General features: G+C 36.0%; 1 long non-coding RNA gene across 1 annotated transcript; it reads right to left on the bottom strand.

Moving 5' to 3' along the window:
* Positions 1-8,014: 8,014 nt before the first annotated feature.
* LOC123644722 lies at positions 8,015-11,512 on the bottom strand. The gene is made up of 3 exons (XR_006737234.1): positions 11,425-11,512; positions 10,109-10,157; positions 8,015-8,048 (listed from the first exon to the last, which is right to left on the bottom strand). It is a non-coding gene; the product is annotated as an uncharacterized LOC123644722 (long non-coding RNA).
* Positions 11,513-12,781: the final 1,269 nt, after the last annotated feature.

The raw sequence follows: 12,781 nt of genomic DNA, 5'->3' as shown, positions 1-12,781 counted from the left end.
TGTAGGTTCTGAGATGTCTCATTCACGAATTTTATAACTTCTTTTCTGTTCACTTCATCTTCCACGTGGCTCTATTTTTTAAATTTCTATTTATTTATTTATTTATTTATTTATTTATTTATTTATTTATTTATTTATTTATTTATTTATGTCATGACTATGGCTGCCGGAAGCGTTTTTCAATTTGTTCTGTTGACAAGATATCGTTTCTTTTGGTTTTTATTTTCTGGAAATTCTATGGGCTTACATCGGATACGCTTTTCATCAGCAAGTCATTAACAGGGTTCACTTCTGATCTTAGGCCACTGGCGCTTTTCAGACGTCTTTCTTCATTGTGATTTCTAATGCTCACTTTCCCACTGTGCATTAGCCCCAGAATTCATCCAGCCCTAATGCTGCCTTAATAAGCCACTGTCCTCTGTGTGACCGGGGCTTTTATTTTCTGTGCTGGTTTAATTCGTGGAGGCCCTTTGTTTCCCTTCCATTCACCCTGATCTGTGCTGTGTTGGGGCAGGACAGCCTTTCGTAACATATTCTCTACCATACTACCCACAAGAGATGCTTTGTAATTTCCACATGTGTGAGTATTTTGTCATTTTTGCAGATACATTTAGTGCACTAATATTCTTTTTGTCTTCCTACCTTGCTACCAGTACTTACCAAACTGTAGACTGAATTTCATCGTGTAGTTTTATGCATTTCTGGGGGATAATCATTTTGGCCCCCTTTATTCTCTTAATGCGATTATTTTCACCAATGGAAGTTCAAATATTTACCTAACCATTCTTTCTAAGAATAAACCTTTCTGTGTTCTTATATATCATCATTTTATACAGTATTGGATTTTTTAAGGGTATGAAAGGTTTTTAGAGGGAACTTTATAGCCTATGGTTATGTTTTAAAAGTGGAAAACTTCTGAATATTTAGGATATAATCATCTGAGTCAACGAATTATATCCTAATTAAACAGGTGAAAGCAAAGGAAGCAGAGTGAAGCAAACAATAAAGACAAGAAAATCAATGATGTAAAGAAAAATAAACATGCAATAAGGGGAATAATTCAAGTAAAATCCTTTAAAAGGATTATTATAAAAATGATATTTTTCTGGTGAAACTTATCAAGCAAAGAATGAAGAAATATCAATTAACCAAGATCAGAAATTTCAAAAGTGGTATCGCTGCATTGATAACAAACATTCAAAATTATTAGAGGATGTAAGAAACAAGGTTAGGACATTAAACTTAAAATGTATATGAAATGGACATACACCTAGAAATGCATCTGTTAACAAAAATAAAGGGAGCAGAAATAAGGAATACGATATGGATCTATTAATCAAACTACATCTGTAATTAAAATAAATATCTACATAAAAGCTTTTAAACCTTTCCCTCCAAAGTCAATAAAAAGGCAAAAAATACTATTTTCTTATTGCAAGTCTTGGCTAGTGCATGCAATAGGACAAACAAAGAAATAAAAGAGGTTATAATTTGTAAAGGAATTATTGGCGGAAAGCAGCAGCAAATAACTTACAGGTAAACTATTAGATTTAGTAAGTTCATTTAACAATGGCACTGTCAGGAGTGTAGTATTACAAAAATCAGTTGTATTTCTCTTTCTATCACCAAAGACACTTGAAATAAACCTTTTCAATTAGTAACATTTATAGCTACATTAAAAGTTAACTATGCTAGAAATTAAATGAACTAAGGTTGTAAAATAAAATTGAAATCACCTTTTTTAATCAGACCTAAATAAATTGTGGAATACTTTGTGATCATGTAGTGGAAGGTTCAATATTTTCAGAAGGTAACCTTTTCCTAATTTGATAATCGTTTGAAAATGTTAGTGCTTTTGCATCATGAATCTAGGCAATACTGTTGATTTTTCAGTTTTCCTCCTTTACAGAGTAGTTTTTATTTTTGACGGCAGGTCTTCCAAAGTCTGACTTACTTGAATTTTCTTTCCTCTTCTAAATGTGTTGGTTAATGAGGATTCCTTTGATAGCCCCAATGATTTTTACAGGAAAGAGACATGCAGCATAGATCTCAGACTTACGTACCAAGCTCTCCACAGATTCACAAACATAAGAATCCTGAATATAGACCTATTATTTGTTTAATAATGATATTTTCTCAATACTCTGTCTAAATCATATTTAACTCCTTTTATACACCAGCATCTTCCAGAAGAATTTTCTGCCAAAATTTATATATGTGCTGTACAGTATGCTAGCCACTAGTCCTATGTGGCTCTTGAGCAATTGAAATGAGGCTAGAGTGACTTGAGGAACTGATTCTCTAAATTATAAAGTTAATTTAAGTAGCCACATGGGACCAGTGGTTACTGTATTGGAGAGTGAATTTCTGTATGTTGTTTGACCATCTCTTCTCCTATCATAAGACTATGCAGCTTGCGTTGGGCAGCATTCACTTCCAATTCCCTACCTGTGTAGCTCACAATGGTGTCCATGTCTTACCATTGCATGGTGACTGTATCTTTCAGTTTTATTATAACAGTATTTCTTATTTACTATTATAATGTAAAATTGTACGCCAAGATTTTAAATATCATGTACAATTAAATAACAGAAAACTTTGGGGTGTGCATTATCAGAGAAATAATTAACTATTTCTCATTCTGGCCAAGTCTCTGTCTTCAGAGAGAATTTTCTCTGACTGCCTTTGTCCATATTTCTGCCCTGAATTTTTTAGCATTGATATTGTTTTCACACAGACTCTGAATATACACATCTGACCATTTATTTAGCTTTTTGGCTCAGCAGAGCCTTATTTTCCTATCAAAACCCTGAGCACCTCAGGGACTGGGTCCTGGTTAAGACTTTCCTGTGCACACACCAGTGTGCAGGGCAGCACCGGATCTCCTGCCTGGTCAGCATTTGGGGGTCCAAGTGAAACAAAGGGAATTAAAGCTCCAGCTGAGCAGCCTTTGCTGAGCACACAAGTTGCCCCAGCACACAGTGAAAAGAGGTGGGGGCTAATAGCACTGCAGAGCTGAGGCACAGTCCGAGCAGCCTAAAAATAAATAACCCAAGAGGGGGCAGACAGGTTCAGAAGAGGATGGGTTGGGGGAAGGGGGGCAGGAAGGCGGCGGGGTATGGAAAAATGCCTGAAAGTCCTGCACTCCTATTCCAAGCAACTCAGGCATGCTGGATCCAGCCCTACACAGTTAATATTTAAAGAACACCAAATTGTCTCAAAGCAATTTCCTTCTCAAGACACACAGATGCTCCAGATCTAACATTTAGGCACTATTGACTGGGGAGTGGCTGGGGCCAGGGTTGGGGACGGGTGAATGTGGGACAAGGACAGGCGCTGGGGTGTGGGGAAGGCGCGGGCACCAACAAGAGGGCTGGGAGGTGCAGGCGCCGGTAAGTGCAGCTGGGATTAAATCCAAGAGTCTAGAATCAGGTATCATGGGTTGAAATCCTGAATCCACCACTCACTAACTGACCTCTCACTTTTTACAAGTTAATTGCTCTCTTTTACCTCATCTGACAAACAACAAAATAATAATAGTAATAATAATAGTGACTACTTCACAGGCTTGCTGTGGGTATTAAATGAGATAATTCTTAAGAATTGATTGGAACAGTACCTGTTACAACAGCCAATCGTTGAGATACCTATTTTAGAACCACCCTAAGAATCCTGTGACTAAAGTTTTAATCTTATTAATCCCATTTTCTGCCATCTGCACGCAGCAGTAATATGTCTATGGAGTACCCAGAAGTTAGTGGCACATGAGAGGTTGTGAATGAATATCTATTGTCTCATACTGATGGATAAACTGATTTATATTTTGAAACTTAAGGAATTTTCTCCATTTGTAGTTCAGAAGTTCAGTCATAGGCACCATTGTGCAGTATTTTTCTACCCTCATCACTTATGATAGCTGATGGAGTCTGTCTGGAACAGGACTCCTTTAGCTCATCCTGGGAGAGGGTGGACTATTTGGAAGAATACACATCTGGTAACCCTAAGTGAACAACTAAATAACAAAAAAGTTACTATGAAGTGCCTTTTAATTTCAATAGGATCATAAAAAGTAAGGGAAAATCCTTCTCCAATCACTCAGTTTTAAGATCACAAAAGTTGCTCCGATTATAAAACTATACTGATTTCTCTACATTGTAATCAAACACTGAAGATTTCAACAAATCTTTTGGATGTCTTTCTACAAATATCAAGAATTCAGCTACATTTACTCTGCAGTGTGGTTAACAGTTACATTCCTATTTTGTTATATTCATATTGATATATTTTACACAAATAAAGTGAGCTTAAATTTTAATTTCTAGACAGATGAAATGGCTTATATCAGGCTAATATTTTCATCCAGAAACAGGTTAAATACATGAAGTAAATGCTTAAAAGACTTAGAAAATAGCTAATGTGGTGAGTACTCAAGGGGCAAAACCCAAGACAGTATTGAATAATATCATTAGCCTATGCGTTATGGAAGAAATCATAGAGAAAATCAGAAAGCGTTTTCAACTGAATGAGTGCATACTATGTTAAAAGATATAGGATGCACTTAAAGCCATGCTTAGAGGCCAGATTCATAGCCTTAAATCCATTCATAAGAAAGATATATGCTTCATTTCCAGAAGGTTTAAAAAATGATAAAAATAAGATGGGGAGTCGGGGTGAGGGAGGATACTAGGATATAGAGGATGCACCATGTATACAGACAGACGTGCATACTGATGCCACAGGGGAAAAAAGACAGAATTTTGGCTATTTGGACAAGCAGTGTTTTTCATTTTTTTAAATACAAAATACTTATATAATTTTACGCATTCATTTCCTTCTCCAAAATATTTCGGCAAAAATTAAAGCAAGTTATGAACAATCCATACCCTATTTCCAAACAATTTAGGTCATCTACTGCACAAAACATAAGATAGTGCATTAATATATATAACCACAAGAGGGTACAGATGTGACTGATTGAATATCAGAGGGAATAAAACCCACAACAACGTTAAGGATTTTGATGCACTATTAATACTACCAACATAATTGATGTATAACAAAACACTGCACCCATGAAATCAATACTGTGCAAATTAAACATGGAATATTTATGAAAATTTACATCATATGGGGCCTAAATCATGTCAATATTTTCAAATGATTGAAATCATTCATAATATATTTTCTCATTCTAGATTGAAATTGAGCCAGAAATCATTAACAAAATATAAACAGAAAATCAATTCTATATGGGTACATTAATATATATATTTCTAAATGACCCATATGTCTAAGAAAAAAATTAAGAAGCCAGAAAATATTTAATTTTATTAATAACGAAGATGCTATATTTCAAAATTTGTGTGCTGGGTGGAAAGCATTGCTGTTAATGCAAATTTTATAGTTTGGAATAATATTTCATACATTACAAAAGGTGTAATTCTGATTATTTCAATTACTCAAGTGAGATATTTACAAAAAAGATAAATCATATAAACAAAAAGTATGAGAAAATAGTGAAAATAAGAACAGAAGTTAATTTAAAAACCCAAAAATGTAACAAGGGGTATAGCCAGAGTTTGCCTCATTACCAGGATTAGTATACAGGTATCAAAATATCATAAGTACTACAAAAATATGCACAACTATTATGTATCAATTAAAACGGATTAGTAAACCTCTTAAACTCTAGTGATATTCACTGGGGGAAAAAAGGTAACTACTCATCTAATAACAAGAATAAATACTGGTGATATCACTACTGTTTATACCTTAAGGAGATTATAGGAAGATACCATGAACAACATAGGTCTTTAATTATGGGAACATACTTAAAATAGTCAACTTTCTAGAAAACCAAAAGTTATTAAAACACAAGTGAATGGCAAATGTGAATAACTTTCTAGCTATTAATGTAAATTAATCGTAATTAAAAACCTTCTTAAAAGAAAACTCTGGGACAAGATAGCTTCACAATTAATTCAATTACTTTTTTAAGAAGGAACTTTACACATTCATGTTCCTCATAAATTTGGATTACGAATCAACAAAAGACTGAAAAATAAAATTTAATTACATCTAAAAGAATAATACAAAATGCAATAGAAGGGATCATTCTAGTGATTAAAGCTAAATTATTTTTTATTTTTTTTCAGAATATTACTGGGGTACAAATGTATTGGTTACATAAGTTGCTTTTGTACAGTTTGAGTCAAAGTTATAAGTGTACCTATCACCCAGATAGTGTGCATTTTATCCATTAGGTGTACTTTACTCATCCTCTCTTCCTCCCTCCCATCTCCTTGATTTCTGGAGAGTTTTATTTAATATGTGCACATAAGCATTGTTTGATTAGTCCCAATTTAATAGTGAGTACATGTTGTGTTTGTTTTTCCATTCTTGTGAATTTAACTTAGAAGATTGGTCTCCAATTCCATCCAGGTTAATACAAGAGATATTAATTCACTTTTGTTTGTGACTGAGTGTACTCCATGACATACATATACCACTCTTTATTAATCTACTCATGTATTGATGGACACCTGGGTTGTTTCCGTATCTTTGCAACTGTGAATTGTGCTGCCATAAACATTCAGTGCAGGTGTTTTTTTATAAAATGTCCTTTTTTTCCTTTGGGTAAATACCCAGTAATGTAATTGCTGGAGCAAATGATGGGTCTACTTTTAGTTCTTTGAGGTATCTCCATACTACATTCCAAAGAGGTTGAACTAATTTGTAGTCCCACAAGCAGTGTATGAGTGTTTCTATATTTCTGCATGCATGCCAATATTTGTTGTTTTGGGACTTTTATATAAAAGCCATTCTCATTAGAGTTAGGTGGTATCTCATTGTGGTTTTGACTTGCATTTATGTGATGATTACAGATGTTGAATATTTCTTCAAATTTTTGTTGGCCATTAATCTTCTTTTGTAATTTTTCTGTTCATATCTTTTGCCCTCTATTTAATTAGATTGTTTGACATTTTTTTCTCATTTGTTTGAGTTCTTTGTAGATTCTGGTTACGAGTCCTTTAGCAGATGTACATAATGAAAATATTTTCTACCATGTTGTAGGTTATCTATTCACTCTATTGATTCTTTCCTTGGATGTGCAGAAGCTTTTTAATTTGATCAGGTCTGATTTATTTATTGTTGTTGTTGCTGTCATTGCTTTTGGGGAATTGTTCATAAATTCTTTGCCTATGCCAATGTCTATAAGAGTTTTTTACAAAATTTTCTTCTAGAAAATTTCCAGGTTTAAGTCTGTTATATATTGTGAATTAATTTTTGTGAATGATGAGGATCCTGTTTCAGTCTTCTACGTGTGGCCATCCAATTTTCCCTGCACTATTTATTCAATAGGACTTCTTTTTCCCATTGTATGTTTCTATCTGTTTTGTCATAGATCACACTGGAATATGAGTATGCATTTATATCTGGGTACCCTGTTCTAATCCATTGGTCTATGTCTCTGTGTTGTGCCAGTACCATGTTTTTTTGGTTACTATGGCCTTGTAGTATAGCTTAAAATTGGGTAAAGTGATGCCTCCTGGTTTATTCTTTTTGTTTAAGGATGCCTTGGCTATCTGGGCTCTTTTCTTGTTCCATACAAAAAGTGGAATTATGTTTTCTAGATCTGTGAAAAATGGCATTGATATTTTAATGGGGATTGCATTGAATCTATAAATCACTTTGGGCAGTACAGACTTTTTTTACTTTATTTATTTATTTACTTTTTATTACATGAATTTTTTTAATTTCCAAATTTTACAGGGATACAAACATTCAGGTTACATACATTGCCTTTGCACTGCCAGAGTTGAAGCTACAAACGTGCCTATCGCAGACAGTGCACACCAATCCCCTTATACTGGGTGTGCATTGTGCTCATACTCTTCTCCTTGTCCCACATGCTTGACACTTGATGAATGTTACTTCCATATGTGCTCATAAGTGTCCATCAGTTAGTACCAATTTGATGGTGATTACATATGGTGCTTGTTTCTCCATTCTCATGACACTTCACTTAAAAGAATGGGCTCTAACCACTGTGGATAACAATAAGAGTTGTTAGTTCACCATTTTTTTTTTTGTGGCTGAATTGTACTCCATTATATACATATACCACATTTTATTAATCCACTCATGTGTTGATGGGCACTTGGGTTGTTTCCACATCTTCACAATTGTGAATAATATTGTTATAAACATTTGAGTGCAATTGTCTTTATTATTGAGTGGCTTTTTTTCCCCTTAGGGTAGATACCCAGTAGTGGGATTTATCTATCAAATGGTAGTTCCACTTTTAGTTCTCTGAGGTATCCCCATATTACTTTCCATAGAGATTGAACTAGTTCAAAGTCCCAACAGAAAGTTTATGAGTGTTTCTATATCTCTGCATCATGCCAACATTTGTTGTTTGGGGACTTTTAGATGGGATTGCTGGATCAAAAGGTAGTTCTACTTTTAGTTCTTTAAGGTGTGTCCATCCATACTACTTTCCATAGACGTTGGTACTAGTGTCCAGTCCCACCAGCAGTGTATGAGTGTTCTTATCTCTCTGCATCCTCACCAACATTTGTTGTTTTGGAACTTTTTGATAAAAGCCATTCTCACTAGAATTAAGTGATATATCATTGTGGTTTTTTCTCTGCTCTTCTCTGGGTCCAAATTTCCTCTTATGAGGATAGCAGTCATACTAGATTAGGACCTACAGTATTTTAACCTACTCACCTCTTTAAAAGCCCCATCTTCAAAGACAATCACATTGTGAAGTACTGAGAGGTAGGGCTACAACAAATGAATTTTGGGGAAATACAATCCATTCCATAACTGGAATACAAACACAAACAAATGAACTAAACTATATTTCAAATGAATAAAAAAAATCAATACCAGAGGCGGTCATGGGGGAATAACGTAGCCAAGAAACTTTTAAACCAGCATTTTGGCTGTTTCAGACATAAGAAAATAAGAACCGTAAACAAACACTGAATTACAGTTAGTAGGTTTGTTTTTGATGGGATGGACACAAGCGTTAGAAAAACTCCTTTCTGGGTATTACAGGATTGGGCAAATGAGTACATATATTTAGGATCTTAGGAGGTAGATTTCCTATTTTGGAGAACGTGAGTCACAAACACAGTGAGGAAGAACACATCAATGAACTCCAGGGTAGTGGACTAGTATCAGTATGAATGAATGGTTTTTTAATATGTAGACAAACATAGATATGTGTATACATATATGTCTATATGTGTTCATGCATGTTTGTACATAGATTTATATCCTGGGAGGGTGTATAAAAATGATAAATGATACCCTATTTCAATGTACACAGCTAGCACCCAGATTTAGTTTCAACAATTCCATTCACCACTAAAAGAAAACAAGGATCCTTGGAGAAATGGCTGATTTCAGGGCTGAGACAGGGAAAGGAAAAAATGAGCCTAAAACATCTTGATGCATTAAAAAAATAAGGAAATACTAAAAAATAAAAGATAGGTATATGTCAACATGATATAGAAGTCAGTTTGAATGGACTCCCATGGGACAAGTCTGGGTAATTTCAGCATCAAAATCAGTAAGGATAATAACAGATTATAACCCATTGAATAAAATAAAAATCCATGATTTAATACTGATATGAAAATAAATACATGAAGTAGAATTGGAAGCTTTTTCTCATTGGGGAAATAATTATAAGTCTAGAAAGAATAATACAGGTAAGAAGCCACAATTTTGCTGCCTTCGTTGTAGTAACTGCTTTATGTAGGAATCATAAATGAATGCTATATGTAGTGGTTAAAATTTTGATAACCAAAAGATTTAAAAATCCTCAAAATATTTTCCCACAAATTAATTATTACAACACCTGTGACTATGAACACTTCTTTTAATAACTCCGAGCATTTTGATTCACTCTCAAAGCTTTGCAGTTCCTCTAAGAAACAAACACAAGAATTGGTAAAGTGTCTAAAAGTACGTGACACACACTACGTGCTTAGTAAATAGTAATCTGTTTTTCTTTTTCTAAAAAGGAGCATAAATCAGCCAACTCTGAGTAATTAAGATACAATTTCAGGAGGAAAAAAAAATATCAACCCACCTGTAACAGGCTCATGGCCTTCTCTAGGGGAAATGTAGAGAAGTCAGAGCTGACAGAGAAAGAAAGAAGATATGAGTGACAGGCCCAACCCAGAGTAGACAATTAGGGCTTCAAGAATGAAGTGGACATTTTCATACACTGAGGCCATTAGTGCACCTGTAACCTCAGCCCTTGTTTGCCTCACTACCCACCTTTAAGGTTCTATTGCTCCTTTCTCACCCAGACTCTACAGAACTTTCACCTCCTGACTCAGGCTTTAAGTGAAGCTGTCCATTGTCTCCCTCCTTGTGGATGTGTTGCCTCCTCTCAAGCCATCCTCTTCCTGGGCCAGAAAGTCCAGGAAGAATGCAGATGCAGGAATTTAAGACTCTCTGCTTTTCAAACTCTAAATTTTCCCTTTAATTTTCTGCCAGAGGTCTCAGGTCAGAGGTGTTTCCTTTCAGAACATATTCTTAATGCTTAGGGTGCTTCTTTCTCTTCCAGTTTCTAGAATGTACACTTTGCCTTGCAGTAGGGGCTGTGCTGACAGAGAAAACTCCACCTTGGGGGGGGGGCATTTACTCTAAGGACCAAAATTCACTCTCTGTTCACTTGCAAAATTATGAGCATTTACTCTACAGGATAAAGAGTCACTGCTCTTGTGGATCTCAGTCTTGGAAACTAATGGCCTACCCTGGTCTGCTCCGGTATGGAGCAAATGGCCTTGGCAGGAGGGTCCCAAAGGGTTCTTCCCACTGCTAGACCCACCCAAGGCCCAATAGAAGGGCTGGAAATCACTGCAGCCAATGCCTGAGGTGCACAAGAGACTCATGTATACAAAGTGGCTAGAAAATGCTGGGCAAGGGACACAAAGTTAGTAGGCTACACCCTGGCCTTTAGGAATTCAAGTCTCAGATCACAATACAGCAACTTTCACTTCCAGATAGGGAGAGAGGCTCTTACTTAACACGATGGTTTGAACTTAACCACTTAGTTTGGCCTCCCCATTAGATTTCTAAAGCCCGTTTAACCATGCAAACTTTCCATGCCTTCACTACCCAGGTTGGGTCCCATTTGGGTGAGGGTGCAGAAAAGCAGCCACTCCCTGACTCCCATCTGTCCTGGGGAGCATGCGCATCCGCATGCGCATGCGCAGCCCCCTCTAGCCAGGAGACAAGAATATCGCAGCGCGGACGGGCACTTGCGAGTACTTGCCGGCTCAGACCTTCTGATCTTACCGCCACACCCCGCCAGCCCCTTAATTCCACTCCCAGGCACAAATAGCCTGCAAGTTGCACGACCCGGACTGGCTCTGAGCACACTGCGGAACAAGTCACCTTTCGCTTAGGGTTCCGCCGACCTCCCAGAACTCTGACACGGTGAACGGAAACGGAATGGCCTGTGTGGACGTGTTATGGACTGCAGTTCCCACAATGCGCCGGGTGTACTTCCGCTTCCACCCCACGTCTGCGCTCCAGCGCTTGGGACTGGGGACAGCCGCGCTGTAAAGTTCGGGTTATGCCTGCACTGCGCTTTGGTTTTGCCTTTTAATTACAAAAATTCCCTTGTTTATTCTTTGCCATCATCTTAAGGGGAAAAATGCTTTTTTCTGCCTTTTAAATATGCACTCAAGCGCTTCTCAGCATTTAGTGAGATTGTTCGTTCACATACTTACTGCTTATGTATATATTTTTTTGCATAGTATTTTCTTGTGTTTCTGTTGGGCTTTTGTTTCTTGTATTTAAATATAGACTTTTTATACTCAAATCTGTTCATTTTCTTTGTTTTCCTTGATCCTATGGCTTAATACCCAAGAAATCGCCTAATTTTCACTGCTTAAAATGGTAAATATTTATTCTGTTATTGCTGTTGGTGTGAGATACCTCTTTTAGTTACCTATAATCAAGTGCGTTTAAAATATTTTCTTTATTATTCCTGTGGGTTTTATTTTTATATAGCATATACTGCTAATATTCAGTTATAGAAAAATAGAAACTTCTTAAAGAAATTAAAATCTGAAGATCCTAAATTCTACATCGTCTACATGTCTTCAGATTATAGAGCTCTCTGTGGGATTCCCTGACACGAAACTAAGGAAGCAAAGAGCAATAATTCCAAAGCTGTTGCACATATTAGGTAAAAAGTCTCTTCCCTCGACGTCTAGTGGTTACATCTACCCATACCTCTCTAGTTTATGAAGTGTTTGTTTTAATCTTCCTGAAACCAACCAACAGTTGGCAAGATAGTAAGAATATCAGATAATTATTCTCAGAGAAAGTTATGAACCCAAAAAAGTAAACAATAACTGAAGCTTCTTTTACCATGAAGATATTTGTCCATCCTGAGGCAGTGGGGATGGAAATCAAAACCCAGGGACAACAGAGATGTGAAGTCTTAGAGAATTCCCATCGTACTGAAATTCCAAAAGGCTAAAAACCACGTTAGGTATAGAAGTCCAGGTTGGAAGTTATTTTCTTTTCCTGTCTGCATAATATTTTGTTTTCTAGATTTCTTTGTTGTTACTGACAAAGCTGCTGTCAATCTAACCGCTACTCCTTTTATCACATTTCTTTTAATATTTTGTTCTTTGTCTTTAGTTTTCTCATGTAACACTGGTAAATGGCCAAGTGTTGATTTACTTTTAAAAAAAATTCTTGTTGAGATTTCTTAGGTTTCTTGAGTCTGTGGATTTAG

Source organism: Lemur catta, chromosome 9 (assembly GCF_020740605.2).
Source record: "Lemur catta isolate mLemCat1 chromosome 9, mLemCat1.pri, whole genome shotgun sequence".
NCBI lineage: Eukaryota > Metazoa > Chordata > Mammalia > Primates > Lemuridae > Lemur > Lemur catta.
This window is presented reverse-complemented; position numbering and strand designations above follow the sequence as displayed.